Raw genomic sequence first — 27,112 nt, forward strand, 5'->3', positions numbered from 1 at the left:
GGTACCAGGGAAAGTGGGAGATATCTCAGTGTTTGTTCAAGTGTAATTGTTCTTTGTTTTTCCCTTTTAAATGTAAAAGAGGACTGGCAAATACCTCTTCTTTCTTGGGTCTAGGATTGGGAGGGAAGAAAAGGGAAGGAGGCAATCTTGGAGAGGTCACTATAAGAAGCAGCATGCTGTAACACCAAGATTCTAGTCCCTGCTTGTGAGCTGGAAGACTTTGTAAAATTATTTGGCTGCTCTGCAATTTTAAATTGCATTTATCGAAAAATTAAGTTTACCTCTCATACTCTACAAGACCAGGAGTATCCTGAGGTTAGGAATTGGCGCTGATTCAATGATTTCTCCAGAACCCACATGGCATCTGGTACAGAATATACCGAATGATTTTCACTTTAAAACGGGAGCAAGCACAAGGGCCTCATGGTGGTCAGAGATGGATTTAATTGATCTGCATTGAGAAAAGTGAGAATAGAGAATAATTCATTCAATTATTCAAAATATATTTACTGAGTGCCTACTATGTATAATATATATATAATATATAGTAGTATAGGTACATATATTTTATCATACTATGTATAATATATGTACTTCTAGGTGCTAGAAATATTGCAGTGATCAGAACAAAAACCCGAATATGCATATCTCTCTCATTCTAGTGGGCAAGAGGATAAAAAAGATAAATAAATTATTGACAATGCTTGATAATGGAAATGTAAAGGAGAGAAATAGCACAAAAAAATGTTGGTGCAGTTTTAGAATACAGGAAGGTTTGGTTTGGGAGGAAAGAAGAAAGCAAAAATGCTGCATAACCAAAATAATTATGTTACATTTTTCGATTTGGACAAAAAAACAAAAACAAAAACACAAAGACTGTGTGACTTATGACAAAAAATCTTTCTAGGAGAATTCTCAACTCAACTTCTCTCCTGAAAGGGACAGTGTTTCCCGCCCCTGACCAAGGTTACTGTCAACATGGCTTCTGATTGGCCTGGTGCAGGAGCGTGCTCTGCGCTTATTGGCCCCCGCGCCTATCCCCATACGAGCGGCCATCTTGGGTCCTGTTGACATCCCGGGTCAAGCTGGGGATTGTAGTCCCCGCTCCGCTCCGTCCCGTCGCGGGACTTTTCGCACTATATTCTCAGGTCCCTCAGTCAGCCATCCTCGTGGGCAAAGCCCAGGCTCTGCTCCTACCCCGCGCTCCCTCCCTCTGCCTTTCACTTTCCAGCTACCAAGATCTTGGAAGGTAGGGGCGGGGACAAGCAGAAGTCGAACAGTGTTTCGCGGCGCGAGTTTGGGTTCCACGCTCGTCGGGACATTACCCTGTCGGCCCAGTGGGCGGGGACAGCCCGCGAAGCTTGTTGGGAGGTGGTGGTGGTGGTGGTGGTGGGGTCTGTCAGCAGGACCCTCACCTCACTCCCGAGCGTTTTCAGGGAGGGTTCCTGAGCACCGGCCCAAACCCTAACCCGCCGCTCCTCCGCTGCATTTTGTAAGTGGGTAAACTGAGCCATGGGACCATTCTAGCAGTTCCAAGTATGCCTCAGCTCCTGGCTCTGGTGGTGTAGTTGGCACGGAACGCTTTTGCGTGCGTGGTTTGTCAGTTTCATAGGCAAGTAGAGGGACTCTCTGCCCCAATAGATTTGTGTTAAAACACCCAGCTCTGTGTACCCCAAAGGGATACACGTGTCCAGGACAGGAACCAAGCAGGGCACAGGAAAGACAGTAACTCGGGAGATAATTTTACAGTTAATATTAATAAACACGAAGTGTCGAATTCGTTATAATGGAAGAACTCTTAAGTACTCTATTGGACCTCCTTACACTTATTTTATGGCGCAATATTTTTTATGTGAAAATATAGGAGAATTTTAAAGATAGATAAATAGATATAGATCTCCATGGGCGGGCCGAGGGACTGTGCTGTTCGGGAAGGAGGCAGGTTAGTGGAACTGGAGCTCAGTTTGCAGCTTCCTCTCTAGGATCAAATTCTGCCTCTGCTGTATGACCTTGGACTAGCCACTCACAGTACTTATCTGGGATAAAAGCTTGAGGCTCCCTGCCCAAGTGGCCCAAGGATGATGCCTGGAGCCGAAATCTAAAAGAGGTCTTGCTGGCGAAAGTTTGCCTTTTGCAAATTTACAGCTTTATTATTCTGGATCTCGCTCAGAAATGTGCCGGGGACCACTGGAAAATACGATCAATGGTTGTTTCAGAAAGTTTTGATCCAGGGTGGGTCCTGGAGATTCGAGAGCGACTCCTGCTCGCACCTGTTAAAACATGTATACCCGAACTCTCCCTTTCTGGCTCTATCTTTTGGCCGGGCGGCCGAGGCAGCGAGCGGCGTTTTCTGGGAGTTTGAGTCCCGCCTCTTGTTAACCTGAGGGCTGATACTCCACCTTCCAGCGTGCCATTCTGCGCGGTGAGGTGTCTCCTGGGAGATGAAGTCTCACGTGCCGCGGTTCTGTGGAGCAGCCCCTTGACTCTGAAATACAACTGCCTGTGGCACTGTGTTCTTGGCTGCTAGTCTTTGCGTCCACCTGCTGTGAGCTGGGACTAGAGAGAGATGTTTAGTAAAAATGTCTTTCGTTGTTGTCATTGGTTGTATATGCTGTTCCAAGTACTAAACTGGGGATTATTGTATACGCTTTTCCAAGTATTAGGGATTATGCATACTTTCCAACACATCCAACAGTCGACAGTTTACAGAGCATTATCTCTTTTAATAATTCTGTATCTCCCACTTGTAGATGAGGAAAAATACTTGAGAAGATTTATCCACAGTCACACACCTAGTCATAAAATTTAACATATTTAACATAAATATAAATATATATTACTTTAGTTATAGTTTAATTCTTTCAGAAGCTATACGAGAGAGAGAGAACCATTTTCATATATGTTTTACATATTAGGAAACTAAAGCTAGGGAAGGTAATGTGCCCAAGTTAATTCAGCTACAGAATAGAAGTACTGGGATTATAACTCAGTCTGCTTGGCAGTCATTTCTTAGATAAAGACTACCTTTCAGAATGAGAGGGAGTCCAACTTGTCTGAGTACAGTATTTGGAATCTTTCCATTATACCATGTTGCATCTTTAGTTAGATTAAACGTTAGAGCAGCAGAGAACCTTTGGAAGCATTTAAATCTAAGCAAAGGTCTTGAAACAGTTCCTGGTGTATTACGAAGTTTCCACAAATCTGAGTTTATATAGCTTTATAATGCCTTTACTTCAGAGATGAGGAAATTAATTGGCCTAGGCGGTAAAGCAGTTTGTCCAAGGCCACATAGTTGGTTTGTGTCAGAGATGAGACTAGACCTGAATATCTTATTTCCAAGTCCAGGGTTATTTTCATTCCACTAACAGTCAGCTAGCAGGAGCATCAGCTGTAAAGCTGTTTCGATAATGGTTTACCCCCTAATTTATTCTCTCTAGGTCATAGACCAGGACCAATTGCTGTGAAGTGTCTGTCTGTCTGTCTGTCTGTCTGTCTCTCTATTATTGGTAGGATTATTATATTTCATTAATTCAACAAATTTGAGCATGTTTATCTCTCTTTAGGTTCAGGGGCCTCCTGGATGAAAAGTAGCTAAAGGGTTAGTGCTGGAAGGACCTTATAAATCAATACAAAGTGGTCCGTGTTCTTTATCTCATGCCCTTGTGTTGAAAGCATCCTGTTTCTGCAAAAAACCAGGATTCTGGAGGGCTCATAATATTGTATGTTACCATTATTTTACTTGGTATCTTTGTCCTTGTCTATTCCTGTAAATGTTTCACGAGAGCTTTAGGAAATGTTTCTATGTCCTTTTCTATTTGTATATACATGCAGCTTCAATATGCTCCATTTCTGTTATGGAAATTAGTCTTGTTTTGGCTCCCAGTACTCTTTTTTTTCTTTTGTTCTTTCAGATACTTGAGAGGAAAATATGGCACGGTGTTTGTATTCGCATACATTAAAGTCTAACCCTCTAATATGGGGTATTAGAAATGATCACATGAGGTATTTGAATTATACAAAACTTTTGTTTTAGAAGATAGATCGGCCCTTTAAATTATGTGTTCACAGATAAAGCAGGTAACTCTCACCTTTTGTGCGTGAATGATGATTTTCCCATAATTAGATAATAAAGTAACAGCTATGTAAATTACTGGCTAAATATTCCTGAGATGGTCACTATGGGAGACAGTCTTCCCATCACCTCTCTTCACCTCCCCTGACCCCTGACCCTCCCACCCCCAACCCCCTGCCCCCAGAACTCTCCCAACTGACAGTCTGATCATTCAGCTTCTAGCACAGTGCCTGACCACTGGTAGACACCGAAAAAATATTTGTGGAATTGCATTCATAAGCACTCCTGAGCACCGTTCCCACATCTTTTTCTTTAATCTCAGTTTTCTCTTTTAATGTCGAAAAGCAGCTTTGAAATATAAGATGTACCAGGTTACTTTCCTTTTAATATATACATTGCAGAGAAAAATCTCAGCCTTTGAGATCATCCTCTGAGGGGCTGTTTCTTTAGGAATGTCAATGTCTGTGACTTCTCAGATGAGAAAGTGATCTAAATAGCAAAACATAGCAAAGAAGCAATAGAGGGTGTTTGGCTGGAGGCCTATGCTTTAAATCCCAGCCCTGCCTCTTAGGCAAGTTACTTAGTCCTCAGTTTTTCTTCTATAAAATAGGGATAATATGCATCTCTATCTCATAAAGTGATAATAAGGATTAAATAAGATTCTTTGTATAAAGCTTTGAACATGTTGTGAGGCACTCGACAGCGTGTATTCAATAGATAAACAGTAGCTCTTTCATAGTGTAAACTTGATACATGAAAATATATCAGATTTACTCAAGATTTAAACTTGAGTCAGATTATCTATTTTATAAAGGGATTTGCCATTTGTTTTCTTAGAGTAATAAGCTTGGCCATCACATTTAAAATATGAAGTTACCCACAACTCTTGATAACCCATCTTGTCAACACAGTGACAGTGTCTTGTGTGGGAGAGAGAGAGTGAAGCTTTTGGCTCTGCACTGCCTGCTGAGAGGTCCCTGATCTACGGTTCTTTCTGTATATTAAATCTTGGTTTGAGAAGCAGCCTACTTCTGTCAGTGGGGCCTTCTGTCCACTTTTAGAAAAGATTAGGCCTGTCTGGGGAGCCTCAGGGTTAAATTGGAGCAGTTGTCATCCAGCTGTTGAGTAATCCTGGGGCGGTGGCCATGTGGCCATGGCAGTGCTCCTTTCTAAAGCTGACAACTTCAATAGCCATGAGGTTACTGATAAGAAGGTGAGTTAGAAAAAAAGGGGTGATGCAGGGAACAGGGAAGGAGAAACGGGAATGAGGATCACAGCAAGAACATATTGTGGTTGAGTAAAGGAAACAGCTGAGGGCTTCAGTATCCTACACATGTGTTTATTCAGCTCATTTATCCTGCTCCCAGCTCTGTGCCAGGCACTGCACCATTATACATGGGAGATACAGCATTAAATGTGGCTCTCTTGGAGGAGGTAGTGGGTGCTGGTGTATTCTAGGTGGGAAGAGCTTAGAGGAAGGGAAGGAGGATGGAAGAATGGAAGGAAAGGAGGGAGAGTTGAGATTTGATGAGCGGAAAGGTCTCTATGCCTGGGGTACAAACATTAATAGATAAGGGTTGGGGGAGATGAGGCTGCAGAGACTGCATGGGTGATATATAGAATCCAATTACCTGTATTGCAAAAGAATTTTGGACTTAATTCCAAGGGCATTTGGGAAACTGTTTAACAGTCTTAAGTGGGGGAAATGAAATGATTGGATTTGTTTTTTAAAAAGTATGGATACAGTATGGATGATGAATTTGAGAAAGGTAGTAGTCGATGTAGGAAAACCAGGTTGGCCTGTGCTTCTTTAACTTTAATGTACCTAGGAATCTCTTGCTGATCTTAAAATGTGGATTCTGGTTCAGTAGATCTGGAATTGGCCAGAGTTCATTAGTTCTAACAGGCTGTTACTGCTTGTCCATGGACTATGGGTAGCAAGTACTTAAGAAACTCTTGAGTGTTCTAGCTGAGAGCTGATGTGGTTGAGAATGGACTCTAGAGAACAAAGACCTGTATTCTAATCTTGTTCTACCACTTCCTCGCTGCCTCACTCTGGGGAAGTGTCCTAATCTCTTTGAGCCTCAATTTCCTTATTATCTGTGAGTTGGTGGTAAGAATTCCTATTTCAGAGTGATGTTTTAAGTTTTCAGTGCAATAATCCATGGAAAGTGCTTAAAAACTAATTGGCATTCACTAATGGTAACTTTGATTTTACTCTTATTTATAATTATTAGTAAAAAATCACAACTTTATGCACCCTGCTGTTTCCTTGTTTATCGTATTTTGAATACTAGGTGGAATAGATTACATTTAATTCTACTGTTTTTGTTTCTATCTCGCATATAAAGTCTGGAACTTCTTCAGTCCTTTGTAAAAACTTGTAGGCAAATAGAGATTTCTCCCATGCAAGTGAGTCTGTCTTAATTTGAGGGAAAGAAATTTGGGATCCTTGAAGTACTGTGTTATAGATTAAGATGGGAATTTGAGGCACCTTGCCTCCTAATGTAAATTTATTTAGCCTAATTATAGTGCCTTCTTCTTTACATAATTTTAACCTGTTTGGATTGCTTTCCAACCAGAGATTCTCAGCCTTCCTGCAAGTTAGAATCACCTGGGGCTGGTGCCATCTTGATAAATTAAAATCAGCGTGCTGGAGGCAGGTGTTAGTATTTTCTTTCTAAGTTTCTCAGGTAATTCTGAAGTGCATTTGGGAATGAAAACCCCCAATTCTAACATCAGAACATCGTGAAATGTATCAGGTACAATCTAACAGGTGAAAGGTCTGGATGGTGAACGAAATATCTAGAAAGTAGCATTTTCAAGGCTTTGGGAGTGAAAGAGATAAATCTCATCACAAAGCTCCCATGGGATTTGAACTAACTATAGGTCGTGCCCTGGTTATCCTTGAGGTTAATTACCAGAGACTTCCACCACCCACACCTTTGTATGCTATGTTTTTCTGAGTCAGGATTCTCCTTAATGCTGAGTTTTAGGCTGTATTTCTCTTCCTGGTATTTAGTTTGTTCCATTCCTCATGGCTGAAAAAAAAAAAAAAAACCAAAACATTAAAACCATGTTCAAAGGAAATGGAGTTATATGCTTTCATGAGCCTTGGTGTCCATGTTATTGAAAAGGTTTAAACATTTTCATAGAAAATAAAACCCATTTTTACTTGTAACCTTCTTACATTCTGATTCAGTAGATTGAAACAAATGAGTTTCAGAGAGGCCACCTACTAGAAAAACGTTATTTCCTTTAAAATTTTTTTTTCATAGTTACCCACACCCTCCATTTTAGGGTAGAATAATTAAGCTAATTTAAACACCTTTAATTTGCTGGATTATCCATAATATGTGGGTATCCTTTCCTTTAAAAATTTTTTCATTATAGAAAATGTTTATACTTATGTTTATATCTGAATATTTATATTTAAAACCTTATATTTGGGGTCCAGGAGCATTCTTGTCCTGAATTTCTATTACCCTGCACTATAATTTTATTTTTCAGCATTTCCTGAGCTTCTCTAGTCACTATAAAGTCATTTCACAATGTAAAGGCATACCTCGTTTTATTGCACTTCACTGTATTGCATTCCACAGGTGTGTTTTTCCCAAACTGAAGGCAAGATCGTCCACCAGCAAAAAGATTACGATTTGCTCTGTTGCAATACTTGCTTTATTATGCTGGCTGGAACCAAACCTGCAGTGTCTTTGAGGAAGAATACCTCTGGTAGTTTTATTTTTCTCGATAGAGAGAAAAAGAGTGGGAACCAGTGTTTTTGTTGAAGGGTTTAATGCAGTTAAAAATTATATATTTTTGGAATATTTTGTATGTATTTAATGATAAATAAGTAGGAATAGAAGGGAAAACTGAGAAACTGGTTAAGAGGTTCACAAAAGGCACACACTGTATTCTGGAACTTAAAGACTGTTTATGTGTTTCTTAGTGTTCCTTGTATGGATTTGCCTCTTTTTATTAATAATCAAATTTACATTAAAATTCAGTATATTCCTTAGTTTCTGAGACTCACACAACTATTGGAGCTAAAACTCATCATAGATAATGTGGAAGTATCAGTATTCTCTCATGAAGTTTAATGCATGCATATTTTAGTTGGGCACGCACTGGAGAGTATGGTCTGTAGTCATTTAATCACTGGAGTATGTGGTATGTGGTAAGAACAAAATTTTCATTTCTTGCAAGACTCGAAGTCTTCCCAGGTCTTCAGTTTTGAAAAACAAACAAACAAACAAACTTGCTGGTGTCTTGTCTTGCCTCCACTCTAGGTGCAAGACAGTATCTGCTTTGTTGTGCCAGGAGATGTTTAAGTGACACTTAGATGCAGAAATTCCTGTATGTGCTCAGAGCCCTGAGGACAGGAAGAGGAAGGGGCTGGAACCTGTTGGAATGAGGTTGTTTTTATTAACCCTGGAGTGCTGTCCATTCCTGTTCAACCTCTCCTCTGAAACGGGCCCGGAAGAGGTAGTGATCTGAAGGAGAACAGGGAAAAGCAGGAGAGATAGAAACAAATATAGAGAGTATGCAAGGGGTATATCAACAAAAAGATGGTTGGGTGGAGGGAGAAGGAAAATATTTCATTTTTACAAAAGTTTATGGGAATGGTGCCCTCTGGAGTTGTGCAGTACACAGAGTGCATGGCTGCACACACAGGCTCTGATTAATGAGAGGTGCTGATACCTTCAGAAGAGGGAAAACGATAGTAGGGGTACAGAATCAATAGGTGGTCATTGCAGTTTGAAATCCTAGTTGCTAGGATCTGCCAGCTGAGAGAGTAAAAACAAGGCAAGGAAGCGGCAGCAGCCCATAGCCACAGATAAATCTGCAACTGAGGCCCTGTCTTGGCCCCTCTGAGCAGGGCAGAAAGTTTCCTCTGAGCTCGGGTTTCCTCTAGCCTCTTGAACTTCCAAGAGGCAATAGACCAAGGTTTCCCTGGCCTAGAGGAGTTAGCTGTGTTTGGCTGCCTAGGACAGATGAAACAGCTGGGTCCAATTCCTATGGGTTGAGGACTGGCTAGAACTATGGGCAAGGGTCCAGGTGAGACCAGAAACTTAAGCATTTTTAAGAAGCTCCTAGATGATGCAGATGATTTGGTTTGCTGGTCACACTTAGATTAGTAAGGGTCTAGATGTTTATGGCTTCTACTATATTGCCTTTTCATGTAGCGAGTTGTATTGTTTAGAATTTATAAATATATATATTGCCGTTAACAGGCTGAAGGTGATCCTGAGAAGGTTTTTTTTACCTTGCAGAGTTTTATTTGCAGAGTCTGTAAAATGAACATGTTAGTACCTACCTCATAGAGACAATCTATATAAAATGTTAGCTCAGTACCTCTCATATAGTAATTTCTCAGTAAATTTTAGCTATTTTTATTATTGTTGTTATGTTTTCACCTGGGTTCTGCTCAGAGTGTTTGTTATATCCAGTTCAGCCCCTGATGGGATACCAGGCCCATCTCCTTCCTGATATGACCCCTCTGCCATATAGCAGTGAAAATCAAGAACAAAGCCCTTGCTGTAGAAGTGCAGAAAGAGACTGAAGAAGGAAGAGGGGCAGTTTGGGATCTAGTGATTGGTGGAAGAAGAGATAACGTACAATTTTATATGTTGGAATCGTAAGTTCAAAGGATTTTTTTAAGAGCTTGAAGGAAGCTTTTTGGAAGGCTGGTTCTAAAGGTGGAAACGACTTGCTGCAGGTCATAGATGGAGTCAGTGGCAGAATGATGACCTTTTTTAGTCCCCTGTAGGTTAGGTCTTGTGTCTTTGCTTCCTTGACTTCTTAGACTTCTTTAGCTTTTCTTTGACCTGTACTTTTTGATCAATGCCTCTCCTCTTTCTGGACCATCAACTCTATGAAGGTAGTATCAGTGGCTATTTTGTCTCCCTAGCACTTGGTTCCTGTGTAGGGTAAGTGGTCTATATCAGGTACCTAACTTAGAATTCAGTGTTGTACCTTTTACTGTGCCATACACTCATAAGCTTTTGGGCTGTTCTTCATTTCTTCTCTCGCTAGCTGAGCCATGGTTGCATGGAGATAACAGGTAATTGGAATCTACAGAAGTCCCTGAATTCAGCTCCTCTTAGCATTTCTTGAACTTGCGCAGCCTCACATTTCCTCCCCTTATTAGAAATAATGCCTTGTTTATTACATTAAGATTGTCTGTTTTCCCTCTTTAGAAAGTTTGCTCCCCAAGGGCAGGGATCTTGTTGGTTCCGTTCCTTGCTTTCTCCCTTTTCATAGAAGAATGCATGGCATATGGTAGACCAAATGAATTACATCTTATCATTACCAAGATCTGATAGTCTGGGTTGCCCCGAAGGATGCTGTTCTATGCACATGAGTCATTTATGCCATAGAGAAAAGGAATTTTCAAATGCTGGGCACTCAAGAAGGGGCTCATAGGGAAGGGAGTATAGAGAACCACCTGTCTGGCTCTGAGGACTGACGACTGGCTTTGCTTCTGATTGGCTGTGTAATCTTTAGTGAAGTACTCAACCTCTCTGCAACTCACTTTTCTATGTAATGAAGACGATAAGACTACTTGTGCTTAGAGTCGTGAGGATCAGGTGAGATCATTGATGTAAAGCATGCCTTCACAGTGCTTGATGTGTAGTCAGCGCTCAGTAAATATTAGCTGTGATTGCTATCATTAAAGCTCTAACTGTTGCTGGCTAGTAGTTATACACATGTACCAGTTTTCACTTTGAAAGTCAGAGCTAGATCTTTCCTATAGTACTATGTTATTTGGCTGACTGTGATACTCTTTGGTCATCAAATAAATGTAGAGACCGTCATTCCAGTCATATAAAGTTTACTGCAGATGTGGATGAACAACAAACAGCCCAGGATTCAGCACAAAATATAATACTGGTTGGTGTTATAAGCAGAGGAATATAAGTTAGAAAACAAACACATCCACCAAACTGTAATATTTAAATGTCTTCTCATAAACACTTAAGATTCTCATTAGTCCAACATCAGAAAAATGATAAATATTAATATTTTCCATCAAAGGAAAGCTTAGAAATCAAAGCAGAGTAAACAACTGTTGTATTTCAAAGATTATATAATACTGAATGGATTTAAATTTAACACCTCCAAAATTCTATTTTAAAAAATTTTCCCTATGAGACAGTTGAATTATTTGTATCTAGTGCACAAACTAGGAAAGATGTGCACTTAGAAAAGATTCAGGGGACTTGCTGATTCAGATCATGTTCTCCAAGACTTGGCTGTATTGTGTTTGGTGTCTATAAAAGAGACCTATGTGTGCCTGAGCCAACCTCTTCCCTCCACTGATCTCTAGTCCCGCTTCTGGAGAATCATATTGGAAATTGGTTCTAGGTTGACTAGGTGCTTCCTGTCTTTGCTATGGATTCTTTCCCCAAGCTTCCCTACTATTCCGAGTTATGAATGTGCCAGGCAGCATATACAGCAACAATCCCTAGGGTCAGGAGGGAGCAGAGAGAGAGAGAGTCGACAGGCTGGCACCATCACTGTGATATTGTCAGGCTTTCCCTTCCTGGTGACTCAGTGTGAAAGGGCCTCATCATGTCTCTGCAAGAACACTACTAGAAGTTGAGAGACTTCTAGTTCTGGCTCTCTCATTGCCTTATGCAAGTCTCTTCCTCTTTCTGAGCTTCCCTTTCTACATCTGTAAAATAAGGGGCTTGGATCTGATAATTCTGAAGTCCTGTGCCTCCTCAACGTCCTGTGACCTGGTTGGAGAGCTTCAGGGATCTGATTAGCCCTTTCCCCTACCCTCTGCAGAAGGGCAGATGCCTAGTGCGGCTGGCTTTGGGGCCAGACAGACCTGTATTTTAGCTAATTTTCTAAAGCTTTCAGTTTTCTCATCCATTAAATGAGAATAGTGCAAGGTTTTCATAAACATGAGAGATGATGTTTGGAAAGCATCCAATACTGTGCTTGGCATATCACAGATTTAATGATGATGTGTTATTATTATATTATTATTTTATTGTTTTTATATATTATATTTATATTTTGACTCAGCACCTTTCTTTCTCTTTGTTCCTCAGTTTCTTTATCCAAAAAATGAAGGTAATAAGAGAACCTACCCCATCGGTTCATTGTGAGGATTAAATGAGATAATGCATGAAAGTATAGTGACACTTCCTGGTACCTAGTAAGCACCAAATAAAAGCGATGATTTTAGTTGTCATTTTTATTATTAATCACAATATCTTAAATAAAGTAGTGCTTTTTGTAATGAACTAGATAGATAAGGTGAATGGCAGTAGTTATCTTCCCTAATACATGTGCTGAAGCAGATTTTGGGTGGTCTAAAAGATCCGGCATATTCTCTAAGCATCTCATTAATCATAGGAACATTAAATAAATGATGTCAAATCTGGACTTAAAAGTCAAGTATCTGTTTCCAACAAGGATTCTTAAACCAGGATGCTGGAGTCTCTTTAGAATCTAATGTTCCCTAAGTACAAAGGAAATGAAAACACTAACTGGAAAAGATATTTGCAACCCTATGTTCATAGCAGCATTATTTATGATAGCCAAGACATGGAAATGACCTAAGTATCTATCAATGGATGAATGATAGAGAAGTTGTTGTTGTTGTCGTTGTTGTAGTATGTGTGTGTGTGTGTGTGTGTGTGTGTGTGTGTGTAAGTGTAATGGAATATTAGTCAGTCATAAAAATAGGAAATCCTACCATTTGCAACAGTGGACCTTGAAGAACACAGTACTGGGAGTTGTGTGGAAAAGGACAAATACTATATGATTTCACTTATATGTGGAATCTACAAAAAACACCCCACCCAAACCTACTTCCAGAAAAAGTTTGTATTTATGGTTACCAGAGGTGGGGAACTGGGCATGGGGAATCGAAGGAAGGTGCTCAAAAGGTATGAACTTCCAGTTACAAGATATAAGTACTTCAGGTACAACATGATGGACATGGGCTGTAACATACAGCGTGATGGCTATAGTTAACACTGCTGTATGGCATGTAGGACAGTGGTTCAGAGAGGATCCTGAGAGTTCTTGTCATAAGGAGAAAATTTTTTTCTTTTTATTGTATGTATGTGAGATGATGAATGTTAACCAAACCTGTTGTGGTAATCACTTCACAATATATAGTAAGTCGAACCATCATGCTATATACCTTAAACTTGTACAGTGATGTATGTCAATTATTTCTCAATAAAACTAGAATAAAATGTCATATCTACAGTGGGAAAATGGGGTGAATAGGAAACAACTAACAGTTGAATGCAGATACCTCTGGGAATGGCAAATGGAAAATAGGAAGAAATGAGTCATGAAATTTGTTTTGTCTATTTTTTTCTAAAAGCTATCTATTGTCATTTGAGTTTGACTATTCTATATTTTACATCATAATAAATAAAAAATATTTTATTATGAGTAAAAAAAAAAAAAAAAAAAAGAACCTAGTGTTCCAGGCAGGTCCATGATCTAGCTCCACATGTGAGTTGAAACCAAGTTAGAAGAGACCTTACTTTTTATCAGATTACTGTGAGCCAGGCACTAAACTAAGACCTTTGTGTGAATTCTCTCATTTCATCCTCACAGTAACTCTAAGAGGCAGACACTCTTATTATGTCTGTTTGCAGACAAGAAAACTGAAATTCAGAAAGGTTAAGTGCTTAAAGACACTCAGCTAGCAAGTAGTTGGGCAGGGCTAGGGACTCAGATCCTTTGATTTGGGAGCTTGAGCTTTACGAGCGGATGTCCTTAGATGTTAGAAAGGTCAAACTTGCTAGCTACTGTTTCTGTATAATGAAGCCTCGTGGATCAAGACAAGGATATAAATGAACTTACTTTTTTATCAGTGACATAGCAAATTAACATTTACTGTTTCTAAGATCATCCCATTTCATGTAAAGGGAAGAATTTCAGCATAAAATAGACTTATTAAAGGGAATAGCAGTACTTTTCTTAAATCAGCATCAAACTGTGTTTATGGGATTAAAGAAAACATATTGCATATTGGATTTATATAATGCAAATTCACTTGGAAACAAAATTTCTTTATCTCTTTCTGCTTAGCTTGCAGCTGTTGGTATCAGTCTATTTTTTAAAGACAAAAAATAAATTGTTTCTGTTAACTCTATTAGATCTGCAGGCAGATATTAGACAAAGTTGTTGTTGAAGAGGCCAACATCTTGGTCAGAGGGCACAGATTATTCTATGAGAAGATGTGATTTAAAAAAAAGAAACTTATCAACTGCATAGGAAAATAAATTCATTTAGAAGATTTAAGAAAGACAAATTCTCAAAAATAAAAGAACATTTTCTTTCCATCCCCTCATGATAGTGCTATCAATATTTTAGTGTATATCTTTTCCATCTTCTTTTATGACATGCACATATTTGTTCTTTTAGCTTTCTTAATTGGGACCATGCTTTACCTGTAGTTTCGTTACCTATTTTTCACTCATCAATGTGTTGTGTGCATTTTCCTGTGTTGTTAATTACTGCAAAGTGCTCCACTATGAGAGCATGCAATTACTTTTTAACCTGATCCAACTTTTTAGCATTAGTTTCTCCCACCTCAATTTCCAGTGTATAGTAATGAAGAATATTTACATACATGCATAATCACATGCATAATTCTTTTCTTAGGATGCATTCTCAGAAGTGGGAATGCGAGGCCATATTGTAAGCTCTAGGAATGGCTCTCTAGTGTTTTTACTGCAGGCAGTGCTCCCCTGCTCCTGGACTCCCCACTAACCACTTCTCCTGGGCTCTGCTTTCTAGGAACTTCAAAGAACAGGATATGGAGCTAGAAGCTGCTGTGGCAATTAACAACATCAATCTTCAGGCTCTACTTGTTGACCAAAATAAACGTGTTAGGTTGCCAGTACCAGCCTTAACATGTCCTGTATTATTTAGTATGTTACCAATTCAGCCCAGAATGCTTTCGACTGTAGGTTACAGGAAATTTGATTTATGGTAGCTTGAAAAGTAGATTATTTCTCTTATATAAGAAGAAATCTAGAAATGTGTGGATGGCTATGGCTTTAGTTCATCAGCTCAGAGGTGTCAGGGAGAGTATCTACAGTGTTCTTGGCCTTTTCTCAATGGTCATGGGATGACCGTGGCTGAAGCAGGCTTCATGTTTGTGTTCAGGGAGTCAGTAAGAGGTGAGAGAGTAGATATGAATGAGATACATTTTTGATCCTGGGAGTTGTTAGTTGATTTTAAAAAGTGGTGCTTTTTTTCTCTTATTGCAGAAGTAAATATGATCATTATAGAAAATATATTTCACCTGTAATCTCATGACTACGAGGTAATCACTGCTCTCATTTTGATGTTTATTCTTCTAGTTTAGTTATAAACACACAAAAAGTGGAATTATCCATTTATGCACTGCCTCATAACTAGGCTTTTTAATCAGCATCCATCTCTGTGTCTAGCATTGATGCTGTAAAAATTTTACTAAGAAATTAATGAATAATTTAAAAAATACACTATGAATATTTTTCTGTCTTTGAGTAAATGTTTTATAGTACAGTTTTTAACAACTGCATGTCACTCAAGTGTTTGAATGTTCCATAATTTTTTTGACTGGTTCTCTATTATTATACATGTAGATTTTTTTCAAAATTTTAACTGATAATTCTGCATTGTACATGTGTGTGCATATGTGTGTGTGTGTGTGTGTGTGTGTGTGTGTGTGTGTGTACATCTCTCATTATTTCCTTAGATAAATTCCTTTCTGAAATGGAGTTGTTGGGTCCCAGGAAATGCTACTTTTAAGGTCCTTGATGTACAGCATCAAATTGCCCTCTTCAGATGTTCCATTTTAAACTACCACCATCAATGTATGTTATTATACCCTTGTTTTAGTTTTTTAATTTTCAATAGACTCAATTTTTTTTTAAATCAGTAATGTATTGATCTGGTTTAAAAATCAGAATAATACTAAAAGGTATAAAGTGACGGTGTGCTCCTGCTTCTGTCCCATACCCCATCTCAGCTCTCATTTCCCTTAGTCAATTTATTAGTTTCTTTTGCATATTTTCAGTATCTGTAGTGCATACAGGCAAATATGTATATAAATTATTTTCTTCCCTTTCTTAAAAAAAAAGTCTCATACAATATATACAGTTCTGCATGTAACTCTGTTAGGGTACACCCCAATCATCCAGGATGACCTCACCTTAGATTTTTAACTTAATTCCATCTGCAAGGACTTGTTTTCTGAATAAGATCCCATTTACAGGCTCCAGGGATTTGATATAGACAGCTTTTTTGAAGCCGCTGGTTGACCCACTACAAGCGTGGACTTTAGTGTTCTGATTCCGGAATCCGGAATCTGTGCTCTGCTCTTCTATAGCATATCCCGTGAAGTGCCACAGATAAAGTCCATTTTCTCTTTTACATGATAGTAAAAGACTGGGGCTTTCTTGCTTAGTGTTGTATCTTCATTGTCTTGCCCAGTGCCTTGCACAGAGGAAGTGCTCAAACAGTATGGCTTTAACAATGATTGTATGTGTGAAGGCAATTTTTTTGTGTCTCTCATCATTTTTCTCCAGGCCAAATCTCCCCGAGTAATCTAATTGTTCCTTGTGTGGCATCAGACACCCACCTTGCCCTTCCTGGTTGTCCTCTTGTATGCACTTTATAATTTATTTAGTCTTCCTCTTAAAACATGCCTTCCAGATTGATCTCTAGACAAGAGCTAAGTAGACTCTTAATTCTGACTACTGAGACTATTAATTCTCATGTTTTGCCTACTGTATTTCTTTAAAGCAGCCTTAGGTTGTGTTCATTTTAGAGCAACACTAAAGTCATTGCTGGTCATTAGTAGCTAAAGACATTAACAATTTTTTTCCCCCCAAACTAGTAGTCCTACTCATTGAGTTTTTAGAGCCAAATTTAGTCCTCAGTGATGCTAATGCAATTTTTATTGATTTTGGATTCTGGGGATGGATTTTGAGTTTGGAAAGAAAATAGTCCAAACCTCACACCCTGGGGTTTAGTAGAAAGGATAAACATACTCATGAATAAAACCAGTTTTCCCTCTCATTCCAATTTGTCAAACCCATGGAAAAACGTTTTGTACTATAAGAGAGATGTATGATGATCCAAAACAATTTTCTGCAAATATTAGATAAGAGGACCTTTTTCTTCTTAATTTCCACCCGTTGTGGCATGTAGTTGGTAGTCTCTCTCTCTTTTTTGTTTTTTGTAAATCACATTTACCAACTGCTTATGTTAATTTTCATGTGCTTGTACCCTGAACAAATTTATGCTCTTGATGTTGTATGTGTTGTAAGTTTCACTGCTGTCAAAACATGTTTTTAAAAATAACCCATGGGTTTTAACCAGTACTGTCAGTATATATTAGATTTTTTTAAAAGTAAAATCTACCTTAATGTTTAGATCAGCAAGAAGATGTAGTGATGATTAACTTTTGTCCTATGTGGCAAGACAGGACTGACACATACCAATGCTTTTAAAACACTTTCTTTTAATTAATTAAAATTTTAAGCTATGGGTTAAAACAAAGAACAGATAATAACTCCCAGTGGTGGACTACATAGCTTCCTTTACTCCATTATATTTTCTGCTGCATCTTGAGGCTTTGGTTTCTTCTAAAGGGAGCATTTGAAGAGAAAGACCCTCAGCTTGGTTCTCTTCCTCCTCACCCCTTACCTGGCTACTAATTCTACCTGAGGCCTTAGCTTAAATGTTTCTTCCATAGAGAAACTTATTCTAACTCATGAGACTTGGTTACTTCTTATATTATAAGCTTCTTAGCATCTTGCATTTTATTGGCAGCTGTCATTATATCAGTTTTAATTGCCTTGTTAATGGTCATCTTTTACCCCATACTATAAACTCTATAAGGCAGGGGCTGTGTCTGTTTTCAGTAGTCTACCTAGTTCAGTGTCTGGCACATAGTAGATGCTCAATAAGCAATCAATAAAGACTGATTGGTCAGGCTGAAAAAGTCATTTAAGGGATATGGGAACAATAATTTTAACAATATTTGCATTTGTTTGCATGTATGCGCACTCATGCTTCTGAGTGCTAACAGTAGTGAATGCCTCTTTTTCTGTTTTCTTTTTTTGTAGGGGCAAGGTGGGGTGGGGAGATGGGTACCACAGCATCCAATTACTGAAATAGAAAGACATTCTGTTTTAAATGACCATGTATTTGACCCAATTCTTCTCTAGTAATGTCATCACGATTGTATCTCATTGCTGTGAGTTCTTGGAGGCTGACAGGCGGAACAAGTTGCTTCATCTCACAGTCCTCATCTGTCATACAGAACAGCTTGCAGATTCTTATTATGTGAATGAAATATGGAGAGAGAGATATTTTACTTCCTGGGCTATCAGGGAGATTGAAAATAACCATATCAGGGCACAAGGGGACAATGCAGAAAAACAGACCACTTTTTTAAAGGGCAACTCATTGGCTCTCAGAACTGCAGGTGTTGAGCTGCATTATCAAGTGGAAAGGCCAGGGAAGCATTTACTGTTGTCTAAAGGCCTGAGGTTCCGTCAGAACATTCTTTAGGTAAGGAAAATGCCTTGGTTCATGTTGCCAGTCCTCAGCTTCCTGGTGAGACGCCACCACCATTGCCTTTGGAGACACATCCCATGGGACGCAGGCACAGGCTTTGTGTGTTTTTTAGTCAGGGAAGAAAACCATTTCAGTATTCCAGATCAATAAACTGTAGTAGAAAATTGGAAATGTGCTATGAAAAATAATTAACCAGAGAAATTCTACTGACCCTGAGTTTTGAATCATAAGAAATAACACTTGACTGCTTTAATAGTCTATATTTTACAAGCTCGGCCCTGGTGAAATGCATAATACTGTATCAGTGACATTTTGCCTTCTAATGGTCAGTTCTGTAGATATAAATCGAGCTTTTAAGAATAGCTTTAGTTTACAAGACGCTGTTTACACTGGTCAAAAGTACCAACATGGTGACAGAAAGCAGGGTACTATTCAGCTGTCATTCAAGTCATGACTTTGTTATATCTTAGGATAACTTTAAAATCACTTAGATGGTTAAACTCTAAAGTACTGTAACTGCCAGGTTGTTTTATCTAATTTATGAAACAGAAGCAAAGGAATCAACACTAGCCCTCCATTTGCCATTATTAGATTAGCTATTACTAAAACTGCAGAAAGTATATAACCCTTTACTTTGTGTTCACTTGAATTTGGTTATTAAGCTTTGATGGAACTTTCATTTAACCAAATGCCTTCGTTTACAACAATGAGCATGTTAAGTCTTTTGTGTTTTGAATTTGATATGATCGTTTTAGTGCATGCCTCCTGCAAAGGCATGTTAAAGTTACAGATTCTATTCATTTCTGTTCCGTCAAACATTTTCAATTCAGTTCAGGTAGGGTCTTGTTTTCCTTCCTGACTTTAAGAAATGTATCTTTTCTCTATAAGCCTCTACTTTTTTCAAGAATATAACCAGGTATTAACAAACATGAAACTACTTCTCATTGCAGCTCTACAAAAATTGATTTTTTTTAAATTAAATAAGCATCTGGTGAGCTGAAAATGTTTTATACCTAATATTTAAGATATTTTGACTATTGCCAAAAAGAATCAATTCTTTCATGCTGTCTCCCTGTGAATGCTCTCATATTTCACTGTGTCATGTAGAGCACGGGTTCTGGAGGGTGGCAGGCTTGGATTTGCACTTCAGCTCTACCACTTACCTGCCCGTGACCTTGGAGTTCTCTTAAGGAGGTCAGTTATCTATAACTGTTTTTTCTTCACTGTACAATAGAGTTCATAATAGTATTTATCTAATAGTGTTTTATAGGCAGGAATGCATGTAAAACACTCAAATGTGATTAACTTCGTGTGTGTGTGTGTGTGTGTGTGTATGTGTATGTATGTGTGTTCATACTCTACATAATGTGGTGTTGACTGAAACCTCATTGATTCTAAGTTAGGTTATAATAGTGGAAACGCTGTTATCTTTTCAGGACTTAATGTTTTAGTATTATGACCAATTTTAGGAGTAACATGGAGCATGGATCTATTAAGAGCCACAGCTTGAAGGCATATCACTGTAAAGTGGCTATTACAATTACTGAGATTAGAACCCATTCACCAAAATCATATTCCAAATAAATCTTACTTTTAAAGTGAAACTTTATTTAAATTCTTTTGAATTGATATAAAAGCTAGGATAAAGAGTATTTTAGACATGTGAACTAGGAATATATGGCCTTTCTAATAAGAGCTCCTACTGACAATTTGTTGTTAGCTTTTCACTATTTTCCACATCTATTAAGCTTCTCCCTATCTTGCTCTCTTTGCATTTTTCATCCTTATTTCTATACTTTTACATTTTGGGGGTAGTGGAGACAGGTTTGGAGAAATCTAGACTATCTCATTCAGTGTCCTTTAGACTGGTAACGGATAGAGGAGTGGTAAGAAGTCCGGCTGGCAGATGTGGTCTCTGACATTGGTTTCCAGCAACTTTACATGGATCTTAATGGGATGAAATTTTTCTCATATGTACCATCGTCTGTTGGCTTGAATAATGAGTCACAGAAAAATGAAAACTTCTTTAGCTATGAAAGTTTCAACAAGGAAAAGTGTTAGGCCCTTGACGTTAGTATTATGCAAAATAAGATAGCATTTAAAGACAGTCTCTACTTCAGCATCATATTGACAGTGCCCCCTCACTGAGTCAGGGATTGGGGACTTACTGAGATACACCATCTGGCAAAATATGGAAGGCCAGTCTTGTGCCAACTGAAAAAGCTGCATCAGTTCCAACTCATGTGTACTTTGCACATTATTGGATGCCTTGCAAAACGTTTATCACTTTTTAATTAGGAAAGACTAAGGGATTTTAGTACCCCAAAGAAAATGTCAGCAGCCCAAAGATAGAAAAATTATTCAGTGGATCATAATGGGCAGTAGATATTTAACTTTGACCTTGCACACTTAACAAGGACGGTTTTATACTAAGATTTTTGTTGGAGGGTGTGTGTCCTTGGTCTCTCTGGGTGGAACTGGGGATCTGGTCATTCTGTTATTCTGAAAGTCCTCTAGCTTGTTTCTCCTGCAGCCAGGTTTTGAAAGCACATGCCAAGAGATGAACTCTGTTCTGCTTTTTGGCCTATCATATAAACTGTGGCCTGTCATGGTCATTAAAATGAAAATTTGTCGAATGGAATTTGCCCGACTGGCAGAATAGTTTAAATGTCAGATGTTGTTAGGCCTGGATGTAAATATTATGTTACTATTGTTAATTAATTGCAGCGCCTTAGTACCAGTGATCCAAAATCCAATTTAGTTTGCAATAGGCCCATGGATAAGGGCCAGAGATAATGAATGCAGAGGGAAAAAAATGTGTCCAGTTTCCATAATATCTGTCAATATCTTCTTAGAAAAATAGCAAATTTTTGTGTGTCACCATAGTTTAAGAGGCACAAAACAGGACAGAATTAAGTCTCATTGTCTTTTGAAACCTCTCAAATGTTACTTACTGTCACATTTATTTCATTGCTAGCCCTGAGTCTGTCCCTTCATCAAAATTCCCAAAAAGATGATGCTCTGTCTCCTTTCTGCAATTTCCCCCACATTGTTACCGCTCAAGTCCATTGTTTGGCTTACAGCTCATTTCAGAGTTGTAGAACTGAGGTAACTAGATCCACAGTCCTCCTCATTTCTCTCTGCAGTGTTTGTTTTCCTTCTTCCATTTGCCATCAACCCCCTACCCCCTTTTTTCTTTTTATCTCTCGTTTTGGTCCTGAGGCTCGATAGCCTGTCTGTATGTCTGCCACTGTTTGTTAAGATCATTTTGCTTCAAAATTGAGCTGGTGGCTGAATATCATTCAGAATAATGCTGCTAGAACTGTTTGCATTAGCAAGGGGAGCAGAAATCTTGCTGCTGGGGTCCAGACCTCAAAACTGACTGTTGTTGCAAAGCCATGAGCCAGCAGGCATTTGTGGCTCTTATTCTCAACTAATATTTTGTTGAATACTTGCTGTGAACATAGCATCTTAATCAACCACCTTTCTGGGTTCCGAAGAGAAGTGGGTGTGCCAGGCAGAGGAGGACTAATTAAGACTTTGGAAGCAGGACCAATGTGGTCGAGTGGTCAGGGACCCTCATTTAATTTCTGGCATCCTGGTTCATGCCAGCCTGTTCGGCTCTTGTGGTTATGCCAGCTGAGAAGCAGAGAAGGGAAGATGAACTTTGGTGTGCTCTGAGTTTTCCTGTTCAGCAGTGCCTGTCAGATTAAAAACGAGAGGGAAGGAGGCCAGAGAATCTTCCAGATGGAGAGTTCAGAGGAGGGCACAACCAGACTCCTTCACCACAGGGACGTAGCTGGACCATCCAAGCATTGGGCCAAGAGCCAGAAGGAGCACAGGCTGCTGCCTGACCTCTGCAGTAGAGTGGGGGCCTGACAGATCCTTGGCTTGGGGTGGGAGTATATACAAACAGGCACACACAGGCTATGTGGGGGAGGCAGAACATTTACCCTGAGGGCTGAGGCAGTCTGGTTAGAGTTCATCCTGAACTTCTTTTAAGAATGCATTCCCCAGGTCACATGGGCAACTGCAAAAACCAAATAGGGAGTTGGTGTTCTCCAGCCTCTCTATTTCTTTCTTTAGAATGAATCAGCCATATAAGAAAGGTGACCTTACATAGGCTGGAGGCAGCAGTAATGACCGTGGCCATATATCCTTGGACGGACTTGTATGTGGACAGCAGTTCCAGGCAACAGGCGTTTGGTGAGGACACAGCACACTGAAAGTCAGTCGTTCTCCAACCTCTTGGTAACACAATTTTGTAACTGGTTTTAGCATTCATTGAAAAGTGTCCAGTGTGGATATCCCAGGAACAGGACTTTACACAAATGAGAACTGTTTTTTAGACTAAGGCTATCTGAGATCTATGTAATGATTGGATGATAACAAATGAAATTAAACACTGAATATCTGATTTGACCTTCCTTAAAAATTGATTATTTTAACATTGGATCTACACAACTTCAGTTTCTCTCTAAGATGACCCTCTTTTTCTGAAATTTGGGTTATATTAGAGTTTGAGGAGGGTCTGTGCTGTTGGGAGCAGTGCTGTTGACTTCAAATGTCATCCTTTTCTGAGGAAACATACTGGGGCTACATTAGGGCATCCCCGTGCAAATGTCACATTGTCAGAGTATCTCCCCCTGGGATTAGACTGGTATTTCCCATTCCTTTCTGGCTGGTCAGACAAAGCCACTGACTTCTCAAAGTGAGGCCGCCAACCTGGGCAGGGTCATTCTCCCTGAGATTTCATGGAATTTGATTTGTCTCTAACTCTCTGAATTTTAAGATGCTAATTATTGGCTGATTGGTAGTCTGCTCCTCAGATTTCACCTAATGATTTTCCAGTAGCTCATGCTACTTGGCAAATTTACTTTTTCAATGCTTGGCAAATATGACAGCAATGAACAAGTGTGGTGATAGTGCGTTGTATGTGTGTGTCTGTGTGTGTGTGTGTGTGTATTTCAGGCCACAGAATTGTAGGATTCTGTAGAGATCTTTCCATCTTATGAAAAACTAGATTACAAGCAAGAAAAGGAAAAAAAAAACACCAAAAGTAAAAAATAAAACTAACCCTAGCTTAAGAAATCTTAATTAGTTTTCAATTTTACAAATGTATAATATTCCTTTATCAAGTAATACACACTTGTAATATTCCTCAAATAATGCAAACTTATTCCTTTATTAAGCAAATTTTATTGTGTGTATGTTATGTGCTGGAGGCTGTGGATTCAATAAGGAGCAATATAAATGTGGTCTGTATCTTCATTGAATTTATAGTCTAGTGGAAAGATTTTCACATACATTTCGACAATATGGATTAGTTTTCCTGTGAATAACAAAACTAAGAATTATTCTAATCACCTCTCTGAATTCTAAATATATCAGAGTTTCACAAATTCTGAAAATACTACAAAAGAAATACATATAAATTTAAATAAAACTTTTAGGAATATATTTGTGAAATGTCAGATTTTGGGGGGTCTTTGCTGCTGTTTTTTATGAGGGTTTAAATCAGTATGCATATTCTTAAATAATTCCATGTGTTTGAACATTCATTTATCATCAGGCAGTTTAACCAACTGTTTTCCAACTGCCTGGTTTTTACCGATATGTAGAAAAAGGTTTAAGAATCTTCTAGTTGAAAATTGGCTATCATTTGAAAGAATGTTAAAATAATTTGTCTGCAGTAACAGCTCACTGAACACAGCATAAGAACCAAAAAGAGGGCTGGATTTATTCAGTGTCTTTATGTGTCTTGTTTTCATTCCTGAGTGAACAGACTTCTCTTCTAGGTATGTAAGTGATTGTTGAAGACTTCAGGTTAATAATCAGTCCCTTAGTATGGCTGTCAAGTCATGTGAGGGCTGCAGACTGCAACAATATAGGTGAGTCCCTCAGTTCAGGACTCTGCCTTAAGTAAGGTGCTGTTGGACGGTTCCCAGAGGTAGGTTTTAGTTGGGAGAAGATAAATCACAATCAAAAGAGGTTTTTATATTTGAAAGTTATTTGTTTAAATTCTGACTGGTTTTTAAGGAAGCTGGGGGCTAGAAATGGATTGAGGGGCTTGGGCTTGGTAAAACATTTTTTGGGGAGGCTATCTGAAAAGCCACCAGTGTGTTATTGGCTTGTACTACTCTGCTTCCATGTTTATGTCTTTTAGGGCAGCTGAAGCCCAAATCCATTTGGATTTGTTTAAATCTAATCTTTGTCTTACAGGAGGTCATATGAAGATTATAGAACCAAATGGGGATGAGTTAGGCATGAGAAAGGTAGGAAGTGATACAGCATATGGCAGCTGTAAGTGAAAGCGTTTTCATGGCCTATAGAAGTTTGGGTCCTTGGGTTTTTGGGTTAAGGCAAACATGGGAAAGAGAGGACTAGTTTTAATGGCTCATTCTGACTTTGTGCAGAGATATTTACTCTGGGTACTAGAATAAGGGTTTTCTGACACTGAACTGCTCTTATTTTGGGTACCTGATACACACACAAGGGCAAATGTTCAGGCACTAGAGATGTACACTAAGACTGCAGAATCCACGTATGCTTGTTTATTCAACAAGTATTTACAGAATGACTGATGCTTGTGTAGAATCTGGGGCTCACAACGCATGGGGAGGGTGAGGTTGGTCTGAACTATAAATGCCATACGTTTTAAAGAGTTTAGATACTAACTAAGGTGATAAAACACGCACACACAGGAGAAAGTAATAATTTAAGACAGTCGCATGCTGGCTTGTCACAAGGCCTTATATGATTAAAGTGGAACCGAAGCTGTTTTAAGACTAGTCTTACTACTTTTACTTTTCCCTTTTGACTTTCTGGGAACCTTTAATACCCTTTCTCACTCTCTGCTTTTAGCCTCTTTGTCTCCACTGGATCTTCTCATTGCCTTGACACATGCTCAGGATTTTTCTGTTTACAAACTACATAAAGGAACCCTCATTCAGTCCTTTTTTTCCCTCCAGTTGCTATTCTCTTTCCTCCCCTTTATACTCATATGTACCTAGGATTGTCCTCATTCAGTGTTCATTTTAATAATTTTCTCTTATTTCTTAAGTAGCTCCAAACTGAATTCTGTCTCAGTCAGTCCACAAAAACAGTTCTCGTTGAGTTCCTCAATGACCTTCATATTGGGCACATATTAGTACTTATATCACTTGACCTTTCTGTGACATTTAAGGTTTTTGTTTTACTTCTCTGGGAGCTATTCTCTCTGCTATGTGGTATCCTTCTCAACACAACTGTTAAATGTTGAACTTCCTCAAGGATCCATCCTAGGCCTGCTTCTCTTCCTACTTTGTTCTATCTCCCTGTATTGTCTCATCCATATTCACAACTGCAGTTACTTCCTACTTAGAGATAACTTATCAATCCAAAACCTCCTCTCTGAGCTACAGATGCATATATCTAACTGCCTACCTGGACATTTCTTCTTTTATATCTCTAAGGTATGTCAAATTCAATATATCCACAATCAAACTAGTGATCTTTGATTCCAAATGTGGACCCTTATACAGTGACATTCACCCCAACTTGGAAAAAGAAACTGCCATAAAGATTGTAATTTTCAAACATATTTAAAAAATCTCATTTCATAATCGATATCTAACTTTAATGTATTGTGACCAGAGAGCTTTGTTGGCTGTTTTTTTTGTTTTTGTTTTTTGTTTTTGTTTTTTTTATATATATATATATTTGTTGAGACTACCTCTGTGGCCTAATATGTGGTCAATTTTTGCTTATGTTCCATGAATACTTGTAAAAAATGCTGTGGCAGATTGCATTTTCCAAAGGTAGTTGTACCAACACATTTATTCTTTCTCATGTGCTCTTCTTGCGGTGTGACCTACACTCTTCCCACTGAGGTGGAGTCTTTGTTCTCTTCCCTTGAATCTAGGTGGGGGTTTGTGAATGTCTTGACCAGTAGAGTGCTGTATAAATGGTGTTAATGTGACTTCCAAACCTAAGTCATAAAGAATACAGCTTCTTCCTGGCTCTCTCTCTGAGAAATCTTGCCTTTGGAAACCAGCCATCATATTGTGATGAGATTCAAGCAACATGGAGAGCCCACATGTAGGTATTTCAGCTAAGGTCTCTACTGATGCTTAGCCACAACTGGCAGACATTCGAGGGAATAAACCTTCAGATGATTCCAGCTCCCAACTTTCATGTCTTCTTGCCAAAGCCTGGGGCATTGTAGCATACAGAAAAGCTGGTTCATTGTGCCCTGTCAGAATTCCTGTTCTGTAGAAACCATAATGGATAATGGCTTATTTTGAAGTCATTAATTCATGGGTATTTTGTTATATAGCAATAGGTAGCCAATGCAAATTCTTATTATATTATTGCTAACTTCTATTTCGCCTAATATTAACTTGTTTCCACCAAATTTCTTTTGGTTCCTATTTGCTTGGTGTATAGTTTTCTGTCTTTTCTTTTCCAAATCTCTTTATGTTTTAGATGTTTCTTATA

At 38.7% G+C, this 27,112-nt stretch overlaps 1 protein-coding gene across 2 annotated transcripts in view; it reads left to right on the top strand.

The window, feature by feature from the left end:
• Window positions 1-1,072: 1,072 nt before the first annotated feature.
• Window positions 1,073-27,112, top strand: part of FHIT (fragile histidine triad diadenosine triphosphatase) — a 1,278,128-nt gene continuing 1,252,088 nt past the window's right edge. For both annotated transcript variants that reach the window (XM_016150237.2, XM_016150238.2), the window contains exon 1: window positions 1,073-1,249. The gene's annotated coding sequence lies outside the window, so the exon portion shown is untranslated. The remainder of the gene's footprint in view (window positions 1,250-27,112) is intronic.

This window comes from Rousettus aegyptiacus, unplaced genomic scaffold (assembly GCF_014176215.1).
Source record: "Rousettus aegyptiacus isolate mRouAeg1 unplaced genomic scaffold, mRouAeg1.p scaffold_m13_p_4, whole genome shotgun sequence".
Lineage (NCBI taxonomy): Eukaryota > Metazoa > Chordata > Mammalia > Chiroptera > Pteropodidae > Rousettus > Rousettus aegyptiacus.